Source organism: Cylas formicarius, unplaced genomic scaffold (assembly GCF_029955315.1).
Source record: "Cylas formicarius isolate icCylForm1 unplaced genomic scaffold, icCylForm1.1 PGA_scaffold_10__41_contigs__length_53128322, whole genome shotgun sequence".
Classification (NCBI taxonomy): Eukaryota; Metazoa; Arthropoda; class Insecta; order Coleoptera; family Brentidae; genus Cylas; species Cylas formicarius.
In genome coordinates, this window is record NW_026844214.1 from 45,851,603 (window position 1) to 45,877,423 (window position 25,821).

The following is a 25,821-nucleotide window of genomic DNA, read 5'->3' on the forward strand; positions in this document are numbered from 1 at the left end:
TATTATGAATGTTCGAGTCATCAAGTGGTGTAGAAGTTTGGATGATTTTCAAAATTTAGTTTATTTTGATCATCGATTTCTGTGACTTGAGAGGGCAAGAAATCGAAACATATTTTGAAAAACTCAATCTGAGGTCTATTGAAGCCACGGGCCCTTGCCATGGTCATAGGTTAAATGATTTTTTTTCTGCAATTTCACACAAATCTCTTCTGGTTAACTCTTAAAAACCAAATCCAAATCTTTAATATATTCAACAAATTCAGTTTCTTCATCTAAAGAAGAAAACTGGGTTGTAACGAAAGTCAGGCAAAATGGGTTTGACCCCTTTTGTCCGACCCTTCTTGCTCAAACTGACAGCAATGAATATATCGTTCTCTCTCGATGGTAAATACTGCCGTTAGATTTTGCTTACCTTGTTTGCAAATATATGTCTAATTTAATTTAATCCCTGTTTTTATTATCCGACGACCTCTACAAGATGTTTCACCAAATAAAAAGCGTCCGGAAATACAACTACTCGTAAAACTCGACCAGCGTTAAAACACAGGTGTGGAAAACCATTGTTGCCAAAGTTTATAGTACTTCTTATCTAGTAATTATTCTTACTCGGTATACCACTTTTCCAGGATTTCAAGAAAGCTGTTAATTTTTGCCGTTTTTACGAATTTCTGAAAAAAAAAATCGGAAACGTTCTATTGTCCTCTATGACGTCATGAGACAGCAAGTAAATAACGAATTTTAAACATATAAAATGCGAGTTGAATTCACAAAGACGCAACTAGCACACATCACGGGCTGATTAAATCATCGTGGATCTGGCCAATCAGCTTTTTCTAGCTACCATACATTTCGGAGTTTCTTGGATACATAATTTTTAACAAAAATAATCTGGATCGAATGTAAATGTGATTGAATGTGAAACGCTCCCCGTTTGTCCTTTTTTCGGTGTCTATTATGCAAGGGAATATGTTCCTTGAATTGTTGGCAGCCTGTACGCTAGCGACTGCGATAATCCTGATATACGACCGCATCTAAGACGGAACAACATTATAAACTATATTTCATTCGCGCACGCACATATGAGATTATTAACTGCTACGTTCTCTACAGTAATTAATCTTGTGTAGATGAAAAGATAACTACCTACCCAAAATTGCTGTAACGTGAAATTCGATACAGGTAGGATGGATTTCAATGCCCGATCGAATCCGACAATTATTATTAATCGAACCTGAGGATAATGATATATGAACTAATTCGTTACTTTTACGTGTTGAACAATTTCCTTCTGTTTCGACACTGATATTTGTGCGCAGATCCGAATCGATATCAATTGGCCTGAATACCAGTTTGTGGTTTTTTATCGCCTATTTCAGGAACGTGAATTTAGTTGGTTTATTCTCGTTCTCATCTAATAATAAATCCTAAAAACTGAGAATGACGGTTCAAATAATATACAGGATGAGAATAAATACAATTTAAAATTATTTTGAAGCATACATTTTAAAAAATTTAAATAGGACACCCTATTTTTAAATTTGTTTTTAATTCGTTTTGAAATTTCTCAACTTTTTTATTAATTATAATATCGGTATGTAAGATTTTTGACAAAATACTAGTTTTCCCACTTGCGCAAAAAATTACGAAAACGCCTTTATTTTTTATGTTAGCTTTATTTGAAGATGGCGTAAATGATATATGCAACGGAGTTTGAATTAGATGCTAGAGGGTGAATATTTAGATCATTTTAAATTGATTTTCTTAAATAACATACCACACACAATATTATTTTTTCTGAAAGATATTACAAAAACCTGCAACTTTTATTAAGTTTGTCGTCTACCCATTTATGCTCCACTCGTGCCAACTAAACTCGTGACTCAAATGCCGTTTACCGCACTTGTTGCATAATGTATTATTTTCCGCTTCACCCTGTATATAAATCATATCAATTGAACTTTGGGAAAATCCATACTTAGTTTTTTTTTTGTAATTACTGACACCACAATAAATTTTACGAATTTATTTACTCAGTTGTCAGTAATATTATAGCAAAAGTTTCAGACAGAAAGAAAGTTAAATAGTGGAAAAGTATAAATATAACATACTCAATAAAATTTATAGATTTTTGTAAGAACAAAATCGAGATTTTTCAATTTAAAATATATTAGTTAATTTTGAACACCATGTAGTATCCAATTCAAAATTCGTTGCAAGGTGAAAACTAGTATTTTTTAAGAAAAAGTAAAATATTGGAAAAACTATTATGTTTATGTATGTATTATTATTTATAAACACGTTGGAGAATTGTAAAAAGCATTCAACACAAAATTTAAAAATAGGGTGTTATTTAACGAAATGTATGTTTTATTCGTCACGCTTTTTTACACCACCGTGTATTCTTTAAAGTAATTTTGAATTGTGCTTTCTTGAAATCTTCACAACTTTTGTATTTAACAATTTGTCATAACTTTTGAAACCAATCAGATAATGAAGTTTACACTATCGTTGACTCACCCTTTATATATGGATTGCGACATTGTTGCTTGTTTTTTATACATTTTTCTTAAATTTGTTTTAAATATATTCGGGTCTATTCTAAAAGTTTAATTAGACTTTTGTCTAATTTAACCTCAAATTGAAGTAATAAATATAACTTTGCTTATAGAATATTACCAGCCAAAATTAGAATATTATCGTAATTGATCGCAATCTTGCTTCAACTTGAGTCTTCAAATTCAAATTTGAAAAATCATGTTTTCTTCAGTAGTGTGGGATTCATCCAATAACAGAGAAACAGTTTGGTTATTAAATTACTAACAAAATAATCCTCCCATTCAACATTCCATAAAGCTCTGCCGAAAAATTTCCAAAAAACAAAATGTACACCTTCAGCTAACCTTCCATAAGTGGCGGAAAATTCAAAAATGAAAACTACTTGTACATTATATTATTTTGTAAATTGTTGAAATCACGAGAAACGATTTTTTCATTAAAACGGTCTAGAAGCATCGGATGAAATTAATATTAATGTTGAGCAGATTTATATCTTAGTTAACGATAATGGCTGTGCTAGTCCATTTGCGATATCGAATATCGCCATCTACACAGTTATATTGTTCAATACAATTTTGCTGCTTTAGCGTTAGATTGTATCTAAGCGGAGCTAACTGAACGGGTAGATGTATTTCTAAGGAGGTTAAGCAGATTTTTCAAATTTGCTGGCTCTACATTTGTGCTGGTCGTGATAAATCAGTGGAAAATGTACGGTCTTGGTTTTAATCTACAACTCTGCGAGACCTGATTGTTGGCGAGTACGTACAGGGTGATCAAATATAATAGTCTGCTACATTGCTCATCTTGACGTAGTGGGAAAAATTAGGCGCTACCCACATTGTTCTTGGCCATCATTTTTACTGTATTGTGGAAAAAGTTAAGTACTATTTTAGAGAAATATTAACTAAATAAACAAGATAACTAACAAAAATTATTATGATGTTGGTAATCTTCTACGCTGATGGGCAAAATTAAGGGACTGATTGGGTGAAAAATCTATTTGAAAGTCATTTTTTTTTCACTTTCCTTTACAAGTCTGAGCTTTACGATGTTGGTACACTCTAAAGATTGAAATGGTCGAAATAAGAATTTCTACACAAGTATAAGTACATATTTTTAATTGTTTTAGGAAAATTATTTTCGCTTTCAAATGAACAAAATATTTGAAAATGAAAAATAAAGAATAAAGAATACTGTTAACAAAATTTCGTTTGTTTTCGTAAATTTTCCAAGTTTGTTTCCTGTTCCTTTTTCAAAAGAAAAATATTTTTTTATGTTCATCAGATGTAATTGCACTTAATACGGATTCTTCTTCCGAATTTAGTAACTATATTTATATTAATGAATTTCAAAAAAGGCAATACTTACGAAGATACACGTTCACAATTTTAAAAATATAGGCACAAAAATTCATATGTAGAGATTTTCGATGGTGAGAAATTAGATGGCATTATCAGTTTTGCAATAATTTGTAGATGGTGCCACCTGTGCACACTTTTTTGCAAAAATACCATCCTATTTTTTTGTACATTATCATATTTAATTTCTGATAAGACAGGGTAATTATCTTGTGTTTTTTAAGTATTGTTCAATATCAGTATTTTAAGCCGTTTTGAAGATATTTTGGATTTATAACTCGCTATGCAGAGTAAGTAACAGTCGACTATTAATTTATTATTTAGATTATCCCTTTAATAGTTACTAGTGATTACCGAGAATAAAACATAACACAGAACACAAAAAAACACTATTTTTCTTTCTAATATTATTACTAATGAAAATCCAAAATAAGGAAATTTGGTTTTACATAATTGTAATCAAAGCAAATTTTATTTAATTGACCAACTTAATAATTATTACAAATAACAAAAATTTAGAGCAGATGTTCCACGGGACGACCGTGCACTTCGATACATTTTTTAATTCATTTAATGAAGGATTGTCTTATTTTATAAAATGAGTTTTTGATTCGGAACTCATTAATTGCATTCGGAATTTTATACCAAAGTTCTTCACGACTGTTTATTGAGTTTTTCTAAACCATTTCAAATTCGGGCTACGGCTTTTACTTGATGAAAATCCATTTATCAAAATAAATACGAACTAAAAGTTCAGATTTTCACGAAATTATATATTTTGACATGACAATTGATTAAATAAAGACACGGTGTTGTCGAAACAATTGTCATGTCAAAATATATAATTTGGTGAAAATCTGAACTTTTAGTTCTTATTTATTGTGAAGCGGACTACTTCTGCCTACCCATTTATGGGGAAAGTTTAAATTAATATAATTTCTTACAATTAGCGTAATATGGGGTGGTGGTCCGTTAAACTAAGGTATCATGTATTTCTTCTAAGCCAAACATCCATCAAATCTATGAAGACGTGTTGTAATAAATGTCAAAGTTGGGGGTAATTCAAATGATTCTTGTACATAATTATTTAGTATGCCTGCCCACACGTTAATCTTTCATTCGTGCTGAAGATGTCTCTTCCATAAAGAATAAAAATTTGTCTGTTATGCATTGCTAGGTTAAAATGTAAATATCTTGAAAACGACTTAAAATAAAGATATTGAACAATACCTTTATTACTTAGAAAATGGCGCTAAATTTGAGTATGTAAAAAAATATATATGATTGTGTTTTTGCACAAACGAGTGTGACGATGGCAAAACAATTCTCCGATTCAAACATTTTGGTTTCCCATTGTTCGTTGACCAGGGTAAGGGCAAATTGGGCAAGGGGATAAGCCGTAATAGTTCAGCAATCAGCCGCAGATGTCGCTAGGTGTGCACGTAGCTTCCTCGCTACTACTCTGCATGTATAACTAATCAACATTACTGTTAGTACGTCACTCTGGTCTCCCGTCAGAGCGAACAAATCTTTCGCCTTTTACTAAAGATTTCCGTGGCGGGGGGCGACATAAATGAGTCTATAATTAATTTCTGTACGTCCGACATCAATTTGTCGGACAAAATGTAATTTTAGTTTAAAGTCTTACTTTTGAGTGCGCAGTTATCCGTTCCGCAAACGTCCATATTTATCTACATATAACTGAACTGTGAACCACGCTTTAGTTGATGTTGAAACACCCCAATGGGGAGGTTTTTTCAAATTCAATTGGAGTTTCTTGATGGGCATTATTCGCATTAGTATTGTACATTGTGATGCTAAAAATGGCTTTAAGAAATTTAGGCTTACTATGTTGCGCACAGCCGAAGTCCACTTGTGTCTTATGGGCGCCATATCGAATTTCTACATTTTCAAAATCTTTAAAAATGATTTTCAACCAAGTGTAACAGGTTATGTCACGATAAATACAGATAAATTACGAAAATAAGATTTCAGGGTAGTAGGCTTTGCTATTGCTAGTCAATTTTGAAAGGCATTTAAATAATAAGCGGACAAAAGTGTCAAAAGAGATCGAGAAAAGAACTCGGTAAAATTTTCATATATTTACATAAATAAAGGTTCTTTACTTATTTAAGATTTATTAATTTAATAATAAGAATTTTACAATAAAATTAGAGTGTTCAAATAACCCGCCGTTTTGTTGCACGCATAATATATATCTTCTCAACACTAGTTCACAGGACTGTCTTACTATTTGCGGAGTGATACTGTTAACAGCTATTACGCCTTGGGATTGTTAACAGAACGTACGTAGCTAAGATACCTTAAAATATCACAAAACTGTCAAAATTATGACTATATGCCTCCTACGATTTTAGTTGTTTAATGAACACAAACTGATCAAAGCCTACTTTAATTTTATAAAACATTAACCAAGAACCAAAACCTACCTTAATTTTATATTATAGAAAACTAACTAAAAAGCAAAATAGCATATCTAGTAGCATACTTATAAAAATAACTGCTAATAAGTTGATAATTTCTGGGAATTGAAGTACTTTTTACTGAAAAGGTTAAAAAAAATTCTCATTGGCAAAAGACGTATTGAATTCTTTTCAAAATAGCGTAAATATACCCAAAACGGCTTAAGATACAGTAATTGAATATAGAATAGAAAATATCAGAAAATGAAATTAAATTTGAGAATATACAATTTTTTTTATAAATATGTATGCAGGTGGTGCCACCTAAAAGTTATCGCAAAAGTGATTATTTCGAACAAATCCTCACACCTCTGTATCTTCGTAAGTATTGACTTCAAAATATGATACAAAGAATATGCTGCCCCATTCGTTTTGAAACACTCTGTATACTGAAATTGGATAGTGTCGACCGGACTTTAGACAGCAGTGAACAAATCGTGGTCGTCTCCGCAAAAAAAAAGATCAGAAACGACACGAAATTTGAAATTCATTCGTCGTTTGAGCGAGGCAGCTCCGGGCTAGATGTCGGAAATAAATCAGCAAAGAACAAACCCGAGTCTATATTATGTATACAACGTTTATCTAGCGCAAAATGTTCGACGGCTACCTATAATAAAAAATAATTGGCATTGTAATAACGATAAACAAGTCGAAAAGCTTTTAGCGCTTTCATCGTTTGTAATTTGATGGATTGTTAACGGCGATCTTAAATCTGCCCACGCCTACGTTTTATCTCTGGTCTAGTTACGTCCGCGCGCGCACAGTACTAAGCAGGCTACGACCGTGACTTTCAGATTTTTTTTCTACTCTGAACAATGCCTGGCTTCGCCCAAACAAATGTCCGAATCATAATTATTCGGGGTATCTCCCGGCTAGGCTTGTTATCAGGTTTACATCGTCTTAATGGGAGGAGAAGGGCATTTGCATTGCACGATGATTTAGATCCAAGTCGTCCGAAAGGGTTTAGGAACGCTTAAAAATCGAATCGATATCGCAATAGAAAATTAGAAATATTCACATATGTTAAATTAAATTAACGGGTAGCAAATCGGAATGATGTGCTGAGTAGGATGATTGGCCTGTAATTATTCACTTCGTCGCGCGCTCATTTTTTGTATATCGGGACGATTCTGATGGTGATGAAGTTCTACCTACAGATCTACTTTTGTCACACCATCGATGCCTGGGGCACAAATATTTTTTAATGAGTTAATCGTTTCCTCTATTTTTAGGATCCTTGTTCTACAACTTTTATTTCTTTAAAATTGGTATTGGACTGTTGCTTTATTTTGTTGGCTAAAGTTTCTCCAATTTTTGCAAAATGTATATTAAATGCTTTCTCTATTTCTTTATCGTCTTTGGTCGGTTGTCGCGTTGCATTAATTATTTGATTTTTTGGTTTTGTTTTCTTCGGTGTTCGGTATTTCATTTAAAATCTTCCAGGTCTTTTTAGAGTTGTCTATTGCTTCATTAAACTTCTTTTCAGCGTGTCGTTTCTGGAGCGTTGTTCTTAAGTTATTTAATTCATTTCTTGTTTTTTTATGTTCGTTTGTACAGTATTCGTTGTTATTTTTTTCCATCTAACGTATAGCTTGTCTTTTTTCTTAAGTTTGGTTAGGTATTTTTAGTTATCCAGTAATTATTTTGTTTAGTTGTTGAAACATTTTTGGTTCATTTTGCTGCATTTTTTCTTGTACGCTCTTGAACTACTTATCTTCATTTAGGTAATTTCTTTCTAATTTTTGCTTCTTCTTTATAATTATCGCCTTCTTCAATTTTTCAATCCGATATGTCGCTGTTCTTCAGTTTGATTGTGCATGATAAGTCTTTATTTGTTATAGTGTGTGTACTTTTAGTTTGTTTAGATGCATTTTGTGGCAGTATTACGTTTTGGAATTTAAAGCCATTCATTTTTATTACGTTTTCATAATTATTGATAGCTTGTGATTGCTTCAATAGGTCTAAGTTCATATCTCCTATAATAATATATCCATTTTTTTGTTGTTCCAGTAGTTTGTCAAGTTCATTGGCAAAAATTCACAATTACTTTGCGGTGGTCTATAAATACCCATAACAGTAAACTTCTGCTTTGGTAGATAAAGCAGTTCAACATTGCAGTCCTGACTTTACACTTTATGCTTATCGTTTTGCAGATAATTTAGTTCATCACATCACACATCACATCACATCACAGTAAGTATATATTTTTCTATGTTGAATTTAGGATTTATTTTAGGGTTAAGTCGCTTTCACTTCTTATTCTGATCGGTCGGTCAGTATTCTGTACTTTAAGGTATATTTTTCCATTGGCCACGTACGCTGCACTTAATTTGTTGGTTTTTTCATAATCTCTGGTTTATTAAAAGAGATATTAGTTTTGCTCCGTTAGATCATCATTAAAGTAGATGTTTTTATTCTGTAGCACTTTTTGTAGTGCACTTCAGATTTCGTTCTCTTTCTTTCTGTTCGGCATTGTTTATTTTGCTTTCTAGGTTTTCTAATACCCTCGATAACTTTTTTTTAGTCATCAAAGATATCAGATATATCTGGACGGATATCTTCAAATCCTTCACTTCCTCCTTGATACTTTTTTGGAAAACTTTAAAATTCACCTTAAGGAACCGTTCAATAATGCTTTCAATCTTCTTTTCATCCATTTCCTTTCGTTTTTCAATTTTTTCCTGTACTATAACCTCACTTTCGGGGCGCGTGGTGCAACAATTAATTTTGTTTTCTTTATTTTTGACTCCCGCCTGCACTGCGCAACTGGGGTGGAAACTTTAAAAACAATCCTTACCATTTGTAGACGTAATATGTAGACATTTAAAAACGAAGATCCGTATTTATCAAGTGAAAGCCCGGTCCGAATTATCGAAGAACCCGATATAATGGAGACCACATGGAGGTGGCACTGTAATATGTTTCAAATAATAAAACTTTTAAAAAATTCCCACCAGTCTTTTTAACAGTAACAGTAATGTTAAATTTATTGATTAGCAGATCTGTCCCTCAAGCTGTATATTTTTTTTCGAAGTTTCTTATTTATCTTAAACGGGTTATACCTTTACCTAGATCAATTGCAATTTCGTCTTTGGAAGTTGATTGATTGATTTGATGGTTTGAAACAGTTAAGAGACTCACTAAAGAAACCGTTCAATGTGCGAGTTCCGTGATAATTGAGATTCCAAATGCAAGCTCAAGAAACTCAAGAGCGTACCAGAATAGAATAATGACATTTTGAAAGGTTTAGAATAATTGGCGGTTCTGTAACTACTAGTAATTTGGATGTACTACATGAAACGTATTTATGTCATCCGCCGAAGCAATAGCTGACTTACCACCAAACAGCGTCATGATGCCAGCTGGACTATTTTCTGCCACCTCACCAATGAAAATCAAAAAAAGCAAACGGCATCAGGACGGAGTAGCTCTTGCCGTTTCACTCTCTGTGAAGGTAAGAACTGAACCAAGACCAAGGAGTTCCTTTAACTCACCAGATCGCAGGCCGATAGTAATTAAAGAAGAATCAAGCAAATTAATTTCTTATGATCCAAAGGTAACAGGCATCTTTGTGCAACATCGATATGGACTCGTCGTCATTGACTTCATGCACGGGCTCATAAGTTGTCTTAATTTGTGCCGATGATTGAAGTAATCGGTAAATCATTTCTCATCTGAGTAAATTAAAGTGACTATTGTGCATCTTTCTAACTGCGAGTGAACGAACGACCATCAAGTAACTCGCAATAGAAAACCATGGAAAATAAAACGCGTAGCGAATATTCTTCTCAATTATCCTATTTGATTCCCTCGGTAATTGGATGCACCATATGTCTGACGACTGACCGCAATCGGGCTCAATACACAAAAGTAAAATGAATTATTATTTTATGTCGATATATTCTGCGCTAATTGATTGATTTCTAAGAGAACTCAATAGGTATGTGTGCTAAAACGGTATAATGTTTTATGTCCATAACAATGCATAAACATTGCATAAAGTTTCAATTTTTAATGGTTTCAGATAATTTAAAGTTGAACAGTCTTATAACAACAATACTAGAAATAATTTTTAGTTTTCAAATGGAAATTCTCAAGAAATAATATAAAACGGAGCCTAATCTACTTACCCCAGACCACAGTAATGTATAAACAAACAAAGAGAAAGACGCTCTAATCAAAGTACTCTTCTGCCGAGTACAGACACTTAGTAATAAGATATTCACCTTTTTTTAATGCTCGTAAATTATCACACATACAACTTGCATCTGGAATTTTCCAAGAACTATTATATTTTACCTAAGGAACTCTAAGGTCGTCTTTAGCTTTTCTATTCGTTCAGCGAAGATTCAACATAAAACCTAATTTATGTTGAAACACGTATACACACATTTCAAACATATTAAAACAGGTGTGGGAAATAGATTTGGAAATACCTGCTCTACATCCTTTCTGAACCAAGAAGACATGTTATATAATAAATAGAGGTTGGCAACCCACTCGGATCCAAAAAAAGAGGAATGAGCCTTAAAATTCAAGTTTTTGTCTAGGACTATTCCAAGAAACTTTACATCGTAATGCAATTTTCACTATTTGTGTCAAGCCTCTCATAGCTTCTGGACATGATGAAATTTTATAAAACATGTTTTTCGAGAATTAAGGTATATCTTAAGGGGGTTTAAGTTCAAGGGGGTTTTAAGTGAGTTGAACTCTTGGTTTAATAATTCATTAAACCAAGAGTTCACCTCACTTAAAACCCCCTTGCAGACATAAATCACACCTACCCTTCACAGATATCGTAAAGTCATCAGCAAACTTTTTAAACGATGTGTTCTCGGAGTCGTTCGAGCCATGCAATCGTTTTAAACTGAGGAAAAGTAACAAGAGGAAAAGTAATAGTCCTAATACAGACCCTTGCGGGGCGCCCATTGTGCCCAGTGCATACACCATCTGGTTCATACATTAGGCCAACGTATCATTTCCTATAAGGTAAAAAGGACTTCGCAAATTTCAATGGCGGGCCGCTTATACTATTATAAGACGTTTTAAATATCACTAAGTCGTGGTCTACACAATCGACCCGCTGAGGTAACAGAAGTTCAAAACAGGACTCTCGCCGGACTCTATAGAGTTATAACATTTTCCAATAATGAATATTAACACCTGCGTTAAAATTTGGCATAATATTTGGACGTTATTGGATTTCTGTTTTGGCACTGTTTGGGAATATTTCTGGTATTTCCAAAGGAGGCTACCTGGAAAAAATATTGAACACACCTGATATAACCTGAAAATCTTAATTATTTTAATTATTACGCTCAATTTGTGTTTTTTTTTCTCTTGGTTACTTCTGAAACCACGTTCCAAGTATATTTTCTTAAAAGTTTCTAAATTAAGATGTTTTTGCTGGTAAAAGCTTTTCTTTCTATTCCTTATTAGCCTATTATGGTTAATTTTAGCACCTATCTTTTGAATTTTCATATATTTTCTATTGTTGAAACAAATATTTAAGTTCCCTTGTTGATACATCATAGCATAACCAGTTGTGGACATTTTAATAAAACATATTCTTTGCCTTAGCGTAGCAACCAATAATTTGCTGTCAATTCTTATATATTGATTTTTCAGTAAAATGGTTGCTAGTTTTGGAAAGCTGTAGTTCAGCTAAGATTAGTTGTTTTCTATAAAATTTAGAGTGTTTTCAGTAAAGTGATACATACATATAACCACAACAGTAAGCGCGGTAAAAACGGCATTTGACTCACGAGTTTATTTGACACGAGCGGAGCGAGTGTTTAACAAACGAGTGGCTTAAAAAGTTTAGCGAACGTTTGCTTGAAGGTGGTTGATACTGATTCAGTAGAAATACTAAAAGGATGTCGAGCTTCCAGTATATAAACCTTGTAGCCTTAGAATTAAGTTTACATTCGAAGTAAAGACAATGGAAGTTTGACATCCTTTTAGTATTTACCGAATGTGTTGCATAGTGTACTTTTTCTACCACAATTAGTTTTTGTCTGCATTTTCGCAAAACAACACGAATACACAATTCCATATGTTTTATTATTTAACTAGCAATGGCAATACTGAATTTGAGTATTTGAAACATGAATCTATTTTTCATGACCAGAGCGCAGCGGAACGAGTGTTTAATAAACGAGTGACTTAAAAAGTTTACCGAACGTGTTGTATACCATACCTTTTTTGAGAATTGACAAATGTTAAAATTCAAGCGGTGGGAAATATCTGTGAAAACATTCCATCGCTCTCAAATCCGTGGGAAACGAAACTGACGTGGTAAAGTGAAGCTTCCCGCACGCTAAATCGGTATGTAGTTGGGTATTTTACGGAAAAAAATGCTTTTTTTAGTAATTAAAACATCTTTCCATCTCTAGCTATGCTACGATGCAGATATAGGTTCTGTGTATGAACGAATATAACTATTTTCTATGCAAATAATTTTAAAAATAAAATGTCACAAGTTTCAACAAAACAAATACGATTCTAAGCGTAGTATTGCCAGATAGCTTTTGTTCTCGGTGCGTCATCAATCATCGCAACGTTGTTCAGATGTTATCATCACTCTTATTGTTTGCGACTCGGCGGTGTTCCGATGATACTCTCAATTAACTTTTTGACTTCGTCTGCGAGGTGGTCCTCCCATGTCATCCCCAGAATGGAGAGTGACATTTTCATCTAGCGGTACCAATAGAATTAAAAAAAATAATTGAATAAACAGATGCGATATTATTCGATAAGGTAAAAAGTTATTTTAACGAAAAAGATAGCGAGTGAAATTGTTAAGTCAATGCATACAACACGAGTAACGTGCGAACCTTACCGATAGTAGCAAATGGCATTTTATTACTTTTTTTAAACAGGAATTCAGTTAATTGTGGGTAGTAAATTCATAGGGTAATGCAGAACAGGAACAGAACGCATTAACAGACAGTTTTTTACGACGACTTTATGTATTATTCGCGCAGAATTTGTAACGGAACGAGGTAAAATTGATTTGATATTTTATAGTAGCTCACAAAAAAGGCATTTTGCATGTTTAGTGCAAAAACGTCGTCTTTTACAATATTTAATCCTTTACAAGTTTGTAGGGTAAGAAATACAGTGTGTCCAAGATAAGGATGCACAGCATGGGGATCTCGGAAACTATAAGAGATACAGTGTCGGTTAAATTAGACAAAAGTTGCGCATTTTGATACCGAACAAGATCCCGTTTTACAAATTTGAAAATTCCAAGCCGTTCCGGAAATATCCGAGAAAAACCGAAATATTGCGATTTCGTTTTTATTATTTTTTAAAGCTATTTGAAATGATATGAAAAAACGGAAAACACTTTTCCATTGGCACTTTTTAATCTCTCCAAATTGACGTTAACAAATTTTCATTACAGCGTTTCGATTCCATGGAACCACCATCGACTTTGATTTTTCTTATGGGACGGAAAAAAAGTACACACAGTATTAGGTTGTGCTTTTCATTGCGAATTCAACGATGTACGATACAATACGGTTACTTATGTTTTTATCCAGAAAAATGGATTTTTAATACATTTCAGCATTTAAATGGAGTAGGCCATGACAAAATGACATCCAGTCAATTTCAATGACACATTAATGTTATTTGTCTTTGTTATCAGTCGATCATAAGTTTATTCCTTTAGTTATTGTTTTTGTATTTTTATTGTTGTTGTCTTTTTCTAATTTATTTTGTTCTACAATGGAGGGAGGTAATTTTACAAACGAAGAAAAATGTGATATGCTGTCTTGCTACATCTGATGCCAAAGAAATTGTGTGGAAGCCGAGCGTATGTATTCTAACAAATACCCAGAGCGGAGACAACCTGACAAGAGTATTTTTCGGCGTTTGTTATTTAATCTGAAAGAATATGGATCATTTAAGAAGCCTGCATTATCCCGACAAAAACCTTCCAATGAAGAAAACCAATACATTGTTCTACAATCTGTTATCGAAAATCCACAAACTTCTACCAGAGAAATTGAAGACCAGAATGGGGTAGCTAAATCTACAGCTCAGTTTATTTTAAGGAAAAATGAATTTAAGCCTTACAAATTCAGAATATGTCAAGGATTAAAACCGGGTGACGACGAACGACGTAGACATTTTTGTGAGTGGTATACCAGGATGTGTGATGAGAGTTTTAATTTTCCATATAAAGTGATTTGGTCTGATGAAAGTATGGTGACCAATAACGGTATTTATAACAGGCGCAATACACACTATTGGTCGCAACAAAATCCACGTGTTAATAGACTATCCAGACATCAAGTTCGCTTTGGGTTTAATATTTGGTGTGGGATTTTTGGTAGCAAGATTATAGGCCCTATTTTCTATAATAATTCCTTAACTTCCGAGCGGTACCTTGACATCTTGAGGCACGATTTAGAAGATGCCTTAGATGATTTACCGCTAGGCGCTGTGCAAGGCTGCTGGTTCCAACAAGATGGTGCCCCAGCCCATAACTCCAGAGAAGTTCGCCAATATTTAACTGAACGGTTTGATGGAAAATACATTGGGACTTACAGTGAAACACCTTGGCCTCCAAGGTCCCCGGACTTAACTCCCTTGGACTTTTTCTTATGGGGCTACATAAAAAATGAGGTATTCAAAGAATGTTTTGACAACGAGGAACAATTACGTCAATCAGTACGAGCAGCGTTTAATAAAATTACTCCTGAAATGTTAAGTCGTGTTTTGGAGTCTACCGTGAGACGGGCGTACTTATGCCTAGAAAATGGAGGTCATTTATTCGAACATTTGTTATAGAATTTGTTTTTCATTAACTTGTTGGATTTAGTTGTTATGTTAAATGAACAGTTAGAGTTAGTAAATAAATAAACACATTAACTCGAACTTGTCAACCATTTTCTTTTGCCTTTCATCGTTCGGATCGCATGGCCTACTACAATAAAATACTAAAAATGTATTAAAAAGCCATTTTTCTGGATAAAAACATAAGTAACCGTATTGTATCGTACATCGTTGAATTCGCAATGAAAAGCACAACCTAATACTGTGTGTACTTTTTTTCCGTCCCATAAGAAAAATCAAAGTTGATGGTGGTTCCATGGAATCGAAACGCTGTAATGAAAATTTGTTAACGTCAATTTGGAGAGATTAAAAAGTGCCAATGGAAAAGTGTTTTCCGTTTTTTCATATCTTTTCAAATAGCTTTAAAAAATAATAAAAACGAAATCGCAATATTTCGGTTTTTCTCGGATATTTCCGGAACGGCTTGGAATTTTCAAATTTGTAAAACGGGATCTTGTTCGGTATCAAAATGCGCAACTTTTGTCTAATTTAACCGACACTGTATCTCTTATAGTTTCCGAGATCCCCATGCTGTGCATGCTTATCTTGGACACACTGTATATGTATATTCAAGTTATTGCAAAAAGATATCTCAGATGCACGGAAACAAAATATCAAGCATCAGAAAAGGTTGAAGACAATGATATATTTATCAGGAAGGGACAAGATAATCATGAACACTTGAAGGATCAAATACAAGACAGGAGTTGAACGCATGAGTTCTGGGAGCAAGCGAGTGACCTTAATATTAGTTTGCTTATACAGTTTGGCACAAAAGCTTGGCATAAGTCATTTTTCTCACAAGCCCCTGAAAGAGTATTAGCCAAATTGTTGGACCTATCTTCTTCTTCTTATAGTGCCGTGACCGTTTATTGTTTTGTTTTATTAACAGCTGCACGAAACAGTTCGATCGAGGATTTTCCATACCATTGTCTTAGATTTTTCAACTATGAAGTTCTTCTCCTTCCAGGGCCTCTCTTGCTATTCACTTTTCCCCCCATTATGAGGCGCAGTATGGCATACTTCTCAAGGTGACGCATAATATGTCCAAAGTATTCTAGCTTACGCTGCTCGATGGTTAAAATTATCTCCGGATAGTACTACTGCGTTATTCACTCTATCCACCCAGCTGATCTCGAACGCCTCTAGACGCTTGATGGTCGCGTCAGCGAGTGTCCATGACTCCATCCCATATAGGAGAACCGGAAGTACGTAACATTTAACTATTTTCATTCGCAGTTTCAATGTTAGATTATGGTTACAGAGAACTTTTTCCATTTTTACGAATGCTGGTCTTGCTTTTTCTATTATAATTTTAATTTCATTCGATGGGTCCCATTTATCGTTGATGTTACTGCCCAAGTACGTCAACCTCCCAACTCGTTCCAAAAGTGCACCTTCCACATATATGCCATCATCCTGAGGTGAGACATGTTTACTAATGATCATATATTTAGTTTTATTAACATTTAGTTTAAGTCCGTACTGAGCACACAAGTTAGTAATCTGGTATTGCAATGATTAAAGTGTCATCGGAGTATCTGATGTTATTAACAGTTTTACCATTTATGATCACTCCTGGCATGTTGTCGCTCATGGCCTCGTCAAAAATTTCTTCAGAATACAGGTTGAACAACAAAGGCGACAGAATGCATCCCTAACGCACCCTCCTCTTGATCTTGAAGTTGAAGCAGTTTATCGTGTTGTACTTTGTCAAAAGCCTTTTCAAAATCAATACTACATAGATATACACCATAATTCACGTCTCGACATTTCTGAATCAGCACTTGCACACCAAACAGGGCTTCTCTCGTTCCCAAACCTTTACGAAAGCCCATCTGGGTTTCACCAATTCTTTCTTCTAATTTGCTATATATTCTACCATGTATTATGCGCAAGAATAATTTTAAAACATGGCTCATCAGGCTGATAGTCCGATGGTCATTACATTTTGTTGCTCTGTTCTTTTTTGGAAGCATAACGAAGGCTGATTTTAACCAATCCTCGGGCATTATTCCAGCGTTATATACAACGTTGAAGAGCTCTGTCATTGCTTCTATGCCTTTATCTTCTAGCAGTTTAAGTACTTCCGTTCTAATTTCATCTGGGCCCGGCACCTTTCCTATCCCTGCTAGTTTGATAGCTCTTTTGACTTCCCCTTTAGTTATTGGTGGTTCAGTGTACGTCATGTTTTCAGAATCAGTTTGGAAATTTCTATTGTCGTCAAATAATTCCTGAATGTATTCTTTCCATATCTGCAACTGTTGATGAACATCAGTGAGTCTGTTTCCGTCCCGGCCCTCAATGACACCGTTCAGTGTCAGTCGCCCCCATCCAGTTACTTCCTTTATTTTCTTGTGTAAGTGAAATACATCATGTTTTTTCTCCATTTCTTCAATTTCTTTGCACTCTCCAGCATGCCAGGCTTCTTTTGCTTGTCGCATCTTCCTCCTAATTTCTGAGTGGATTCTCCTATATTCTGTTTCGTTCTTGTTTTTGTACTATCCCCTCTGATCTATATATATATAATGATATAATGATATAATGATATATAATGTCATCCACTTTTGTTTTTAATATGGCCATACATTTTGATTTTTTTCTGGGATTAACAAGTATTTTATATTTTTTCCGTAGGTAACCTCTACCTTTGTGTAAGTTAATAGGAAACACAAGTAAACATTAAATAACAATAAATATATCAAAATGGCAGTAGGTATATGACCTTTCTCGGTAATTTTTGTCCTAAATAAATATATTTGAAGGTTATTAAAAAATTACCGGTAACTCCTAGTAAGGTGTATAAAGATATAAGAGGTTACCTTTGTCATAAAAATACAAAATGTGATTCTTATAGGCTTTTACTTGGAAAAAAATTATGGCGGAAATACTATGTTTTGGGAATGATGAGTGTGCTTTAAATTTTTGTTTCATTTCAACCATTTGAACAGTTTTACATCATAAAAGAGAACAATCAGTACAAATATTTCCTGCTACACCAATGCAATAACAGAAGATTTGGTTGGGCGATTAGGGCTGCTCAGGGGCCGTGAGTCCAGAGACCAGGTCCACGATGCTGTAGATTTTAAAGTATTTTTGTATCACCATAAGTACATTTTTATGTGATTCTCATGTGCCCATAAATGTGGGTTACCTCCAAGGCTCACTCACTGGAAACAATCGTATGCATAGGAATTCAGGTATCTTTATAACAAGCACCCATTCTCTAATTCGTATTCGGATTATACCTAACTAGTATCGACTGTCAAATTACAAAGTCTACCATTGGACCGTCTGCTACATCGAGACCTCTCGCGAGACGAGATTCACCGAGACTTTCCGAAACGGGACCGAACGGCGTTCAAAATTTTTTGACAATTTGAACATTCGACCATTTGTGGTATTTAATGGAGCTGATACCTTACGCACGCTTGATAATTGGGTTTTACAGAGAAAATTAATTATCACAATCGTCTGCAAATGATATAACAGATAAAACGGAAAATAATTGATCCCATCGAAGAATTAGGGGAACGCGTATGACCGGTAAACTAATGAGTCGGCTAATAACAATAATGGCTCGTTTTAACGACAGTTTCTTGATTTATTGGTCGGTAATTGCGGTTTCATGCAACGAGTGTAAAACTAAATCGTTCGCAAATTGTTAATGGCGGCGTAATAAAATACCAGCGTGTTGTGGTGACGAAAGCTACCTCTAGATTAAGGTTTGGGAACGAGGTTTATCGACTACCGTATGATTATTGCTTGAAAGCTCAAACGAAAAGTATATGTTTTATTTAGAATTGGTTGGTATGCTCATCAACCAAATAAAGATGGTGGCTGATGTTTTTTAATAATAATTTTACACTTCAAGTACATGATTAAAATATTCTGTGCCTTTGTGCCTATACATTTTATTTTAACGAAACCGACCTCAGCTTTTATTACCGTAAATTGTAGCCGAAATATATATTATTTTTAATTTACTTTGAATGGTACTGTCATCAAGGAATGAAATATTTATGAGTTGTCTTAACTTAAAACACATGCAAATTAAGTCTACTTAAAAAATAAAGGGTCATGTACCTTTCTCGGTCATCTTAAAAGCAACAACTTTCATCCCCCTCTCTCTTTTCTCTTAAAATCTCACTATGCGAAAAAAACTCCGCTTAGCAAAGGTTTGAACGTCGGATGTTATAGGCTAGTGTTTTCTGGTTCATTACTTAGGGGTCAGAGTTGGCCCAGCAATCATAACTAACTGAAAACGAGTATGAGTAGTAAATGGTGCGAATCAAAAGGAACCAAGTAGAATAAATCCTGTGTGTAATTTGAGTCTAAAGTGACATTGCCACTTCTTAATCAAAGCGACAACGTATCACTTTGTGCTTTTAATACGCAAATAGCTATTGTCTTAAAATATCATTCCGATATCAGTTATTAGATCTGAAGATTAATTTAGAACTTTAGATGATATAGGCATACTGAAAGGGCATAACTCATCTCATCTCTCTTCCTTTCTGTTCTGGATTTTGATTTTTGAATAGCATTTATTTCTTACAGCCGAGATACCTTACTTCTTCAACATTTCTCAATTTGCGATAATCGATATATTCGAAATATCTGCATTTCTCTTAAATGTTAATTCGCCTTACTATGTTTCCTTTCGCTTATTGTGTGGTTCCATTGTCTTTCTTCAACTCCGGTAAAAATTTTTTATAAACTGCGTCTCACAATTCTGAAGCTATCCGTTATTATTCTAATTTATTATAATATGTGATGTTTTTGCTAAAAGTATTCTTAAAAAAACCTGTAATAGTCCAAGCTTAGAGGAGAGATTGCAGCTGAAATGTAAAAATCGCACAGTATCGCAAGATACTTTGCAGTGGAAATTTATAAAATTTAATGTAAAAACGTAACGTAAATATCACTTTAATGATTTAATTGAATGAATAAGAATTTATTTAGTTATACTAAAAACCAAAATTTGAGACATTAAGATAAAAAAAAACCAAAACTGATTTTAATATAAAAATAAAATCCTTAATATCCGAATGTCAACTCAACTTCCAACCTGTAATTTTGGATTGCCCGACTAGAAACTCAAGTAAATATTTCATTTGCCACAGAAAGTTTTAACAAATCACCTTCATTTTTCATTCCACGTTTGATTAATATCCCTTTGGTCGTACGATGAAACCGTACGCAAAATGTACTGTTCCCATACAAATTCTTTCTCACGTTGCTTTTTACTCAACGGTTGTTGTCGTGACAAGATGGTAGCACCTTGCCAATTTGTATCACTCAGTGCGCAAGAGCTATGCAAAGCACGCTGTTAAACCTAATTACGGCCGTTGCTATTTTATCTTATATATTATGCAATCTAACGTGTAATGTAATACTATAAGTTCGCACGTTTTTATATGAGTTTTTTAATGTTTCGTTTATTTTTTTATGCAACGCAATCTTTCAGAGCAAATGTCAGGATAATTTATAGAGCAAAGCTTGAGTTTGATATTAGTTAATTGCCATCTGACGGCATTAAACACATCATGTGTAGTGCTTTCGTAGATAAATGGTATTGACCTAATGACGGCAGTAAAAAAAAAACGTGCTGTGTAAGCCGGTAGAAAGGCGTTCTTCTTATATTGTTTTTTTTTTTTAAATTTCTAATGGAAGTACATGGTAAGTAGAAAGACGCTTCTACTGCTAAACACAGTATATCATTAAGCAAATTGTAAAAATTGTTTATAATAATTATTTACTTAATACAGGACTTAACTGACTATTGTAAAAAAGTAATGTCAAATCTCATTAAAACAAGAAGGAAACGAAGAAAGTTATAAAAAGTGAGTTATTAGTGATTTGAAATGCACTAAGTGTAAAAAACGTACATATTTGTAATTTGTTAGCAGGGACATGCTGTTACACCTTTCATCGTTTTATTGGGACTTCAATCCTATAGAGCACCAACTAAAAAAATAGATTTGTTTATTATAAATATGTAAACTTGCTTATGTAGAAATCGGCCTTTGTGACCGTTTGACTTCAATTTCATTTTTTGTTAGAAACTACACATCAGATTGAAAGACAATTTAATATTCTTGAATACAAATTTAAATTTATTAAAATTTATTTTTGCTTTTTAGGTATAGCATAGTAAAATAACTGCACGAGTCAAAATAACTTTTCTTTATTACTAAAAACAAATAGGGTTATTGACAATTAACATCTCATACTCGATTAGGCATAGATCTAATCTAACAATAAGCTCTGGGACCCGTTTTACCTCATTCCATAAATGTTCGATCGGATTGAGGTGGGGACTGCATGCTGGCCATTCCATAACTCGAAAACCAACTTCTGTGATGTAATCTTGCACGATCCTTACGGTGTGCGGCCTAGTATTGTTATGCATAAAATGAATTCTTCTGTAATGTAGTAAACATATGGTATCACGTGAACTGACAAAATATCCTGTTAAACCTCCTGTCCCTTGACCACGGGCGCTCCTGCGGATGAAAACAGAGTCGGTTCGTGTGTTCATAGAAATTCCACCCCATATCATACAGGAACCATCTCCATAAGAGCTCCGCTCTTCATTGCACCATTCTGCAAATCACCCTCCTGATCTTCGGTACAATTTTTTTCGTGGGTCTCTACCAAGAAGGCATATTCTGGTCTCATTTGAGAACATAACAGACCACCAGTGTTCCAATGTCCAATTCAGATTATCTCGGAGGCGAGCTTGTCGATGAGTTGGAGAAACTTTTGAACCAATTCCAGTTGGTTTTGGGGTCAGGTTATTTCAGTGTTCTTCTCACTGTCCAATGACCAATAGCCATTCTTCGTAATTCATGGAGGTGTTGTTGCACTTAAACCGCACTAAAGTGACAATTGGAGTGCATTAAGATGACAATTTGCCTATTGCTTGTTCCAGGGAGCCTAGCAAAATGCTCCAGCGCGTGTTTCGATTAAACGCTATCCAAATGGTTGAAACGAATAGTGTGAAACTTCCGTTTGCAAAGGCGATTAGTTTAAGTCTATAACAAGTTTGCCAGTATCACTATAACAACTGCAAGAACACGTTTGATTTGTTTAACCGTAGCTAAGTATACAAAAGGTCAGCACTGTTGACAAATGTAAACTCATACTAAAGCATATTAAATTGTCTTCCAAAATAGCATGGTTATTTTTTGGGTCAGATGAATAGTTTTTAGAAAAAAAAAACTAAAGCCAAAAATTTACAGTGGACCGATTTCTATGCACGCAAGTTTAGACAGATAGAAAGAAGAGATAAGTGATATTTTAAAGCTTGTTTTGTTGAAGTTATTATAATTAATTATAAACACTTCAATACATCATAATTCTTTTTTGTGACACACAGGTAGTTTTATTGCATTCAATAGACGAAAACCATTTATCTATTACTACACTATATGGCTTAGACTTTTTTTTTCTGAAATCGATTGTTTTTATCAATGATCTTCGCTTGTTTCACTTATAGTAAATTTTAAATCATTGCGCTTTGCCTTTAGTTGTGTTACAGTGATTATTCGTTGTGTGGGTTAAAGAAAGTATTGGCTTCGGAATGCAGGAGAGTAACCAACCAAAAAGAAAATATAATCTGAATATCATTGAATCAGAGAATCATTTTACGAGTATATGAAGATATAATGTATATAATACTCAGGTTTTTATCTTTATTATCGGAGACTCGCACATACTGTTTCTAAATTTTACAAAATTGTTTGAAAAGACATCCGCTAATAATTTAGTTTTTTTAAAGCAAGATTTTTCTACAGGTCTTCTAAATACGCAAGAGGGCATAGAAGCTGCCATTGGAAGGACAGTAAAGCTAACTGTCATTCCAAGGTCAACCTTGCTTTGATTCCTTGATAATGAATCCCTAGAAAAGAAGGAACGTCATGGCAAAGGCATAATGAAAGTGTTTAATGATGGTGATGCTAAGTGGATTCGTAGGGAAGTGTATGCGATGTATCTATGAATCATTGCAACAAAGATTAAAGAAAAATGGTCGAAAAATTCACCAATTTTGCGTAGAAAAACGAATTACATATTTTTAAATATACCTGCATCTAGAAGAAGAAAAATATCCGTTATTCGGTGCCCAAAGCTCTGGTACTTTCAGCAAAAGATTACCATAAGAAGTGAACTTATTGAAAATCGGGTAAAAAAAATCTCTTCTTTCACCAGGCAGCGTAATAGTTTATGATAATGCCAGTTAACACAGCACTTTAGCTAAATGATCAGCAGTAAAAAAGAGGTATTGCAAGAGTTTCCCGGTCGGTATTAGCTTTATTTTAAAGATATTTATACAAAAAACAGTTAGTTGAAGTTTTAAGCATATTTTCTACACAAGGTCATAAAAAAATCTGATTTGCATCTTCGAAAATTGATATGCGCCGAATTAAAAAACAAAATAAGACGCCATAATATAAACTCTAAAATGTCCGCCCATGTTATTGATGCAATTAAAACTCAGTGTGAATTAATACCAGAGAGCAGTTGGAAAGAATGTGTGAAGTGGAAAATGGGACAATGTAAAACCGTTGATTATATCCTTGCATGATTGATTATTGACAGCATAGATTCAAATTATTCTGACGACTAATTTTATTTAATATGTATGTACTATTTATGTAATTACAATAACACAGCACGCAATACAACATGTATTTATATTTTGTTGCAACTTCCTTGCTACTACTCTGGATCAGCTTGATTTATTGGCCAAAAAATGTCTGATGAAAACGTAAACAACAATGTTAAATGTTTTGAAACTCACTTCCTACTAAACTTAAACACAAAACAGTTATTGAAGACCTTAACCTAACATGTAGTCTGACAGCGTAAAATAAGGCCATAGTTGAGTAGACCACGACAGCACCCTTTCTTCCGTCAAGACTCGTTTCGAACTGAACGACTTCTCCTCCTTACATATCGCGGGCAATTCGGTAACCGCAATTTACCGTAGGGGGAGTCCAATGGCAGCAGTGAAAGTGAATTTGAGCACCAATCTTTCGCGATGTTCTTGGCTAACGTACGACTTGGTCTGTGACACAAACAGACCGCCGATTGCCTTTCTCTTGACGGGTCAATTTTTTTCTGAAGCCTCTCGTGAACAAGAATATAGTAATTATCAACTGAGAACGACAACCTGTCTGGTGTTTTACATCTCATTTTTATTTGTACTTTGAGGAATATACAATGAGTAATCGTTAATAAAATAAATAATAGTAGATGATAATACGAATCTCTTACTCAATTTAGTGGGCTTTCCTACTAAAGCAGTGAAATAAAATCTCTAGTACTTAACTGTCGGAGACATGGACGGGCAGTCAGGCGACGAACCACCAAGGAGTATTATTGAATAACCTTAAAAAGGTTTGTTTTACTCTTGCGCTTTTTTGTCAAAATTATTTGTTATTGAAAATTGCCAATCGATGTTTGTCGTGACTGTACTGACCAAGTAGCGAACCTCCTAGCCGTCGCTCAACTAAAAAGCCACAAAACCGTCATTAAAATTTCGATCACGTTTCGAGTCTGCTTAATTGGATATTTGGCTCATTAATATCGTCGGAGAACGTCGAAAAACCCAAAACAACTTTTCCGGACCTTTCATCATGCCCCATTAAATCTTAAAAGTATCATGGACAGATCGTAGCCGTTGATGCTCTCTTTGTACGTTTTTATCGAAACTCTTGGGTATAATATGGTAATGTTATTGTTCGACGGTACACGCGCATTAAGATTTTTAAAATTCCCGACCTATTCGATATAATTATTGTGGATTATTTTAATTGAGAGATTTTATAACATCATCGAAGTAACGAAAACCAGACGTAAATATATATATTTTTTAAATAATCCTTAAACTACATTCCAGAAATAATTAATGTAATGTTCCACTGTTAAAACTTGTTATGCAGTAAAAAATGTTGTAGTTAATAACATTAATGTTTCTGAATTTGAGCACTGGAAAGCAAAAAAAAACAGTTATTTTTGCTGTTCATGCCCCTTGGAAGTTAATATACTGGTTGTTATAGCTATGTCACAAATAAACCGATGCTATGGAGAAGGGTAGCCTAAAAATATAATTTTAACAATCACTTGGTAAATCGACGTCATGTTTCGTTGGATCCATAGTCGGTTTACCATTAGGGGATATTAGGATAGTTAATAATAACTATGAATTTCATTAGTCGTTAAAAAATAGTGTTATTTATGGACACATTACAATTTTGCATTAGCGCCATGATTACGATTCTAATTATTTAGAAAATTGTAATATAATAATCCTGAAACATTTGTACTAGGTGTGTCAACGACAGAGTAAAGTTCATTATCTGGTTAAAAAAAAATATTATTTTAAGGTATACAGAGTGGCTTTATCAGTGTGACAAAACTAACAGAGCTCTGTTAAGATTAAAAAATGAACAAGATATAGAAGCCCAAGAACTTTGTTGGAGCCGTAGGTTATTAGCAATTTTGGGTGAAATATGTGGCCAAATTTTAAATTTACATAAAAAGTACATAATTATCACAGTATTAGTATT

At 33.9% G+C, this 25,821-nt stretch overlaps 1 protein-coding gene and 1 non-coding gene across 3 annotated transcripts in view; both read left to right on the forward strand.

Annotated features, from left to right (window-relative positions):
- LOC132706792 (NADPH oxidase 5) overlaps positions 1-25,821 on the forward strand; it is a 127,062-nt gene that overhangs the window by 53,249 nt on the left and 47,992 nt on the right. The window lies entirely within an intron of this gene.
- Positions 5,413-5,535, forward strand: LOC132708444 (U5 spliceosomal RNA). The gene has a single exon (XR_009619954.1). It is a non-coding gene; the product is annotated as a U5 spliceosomal RNA (small nuclear RNA).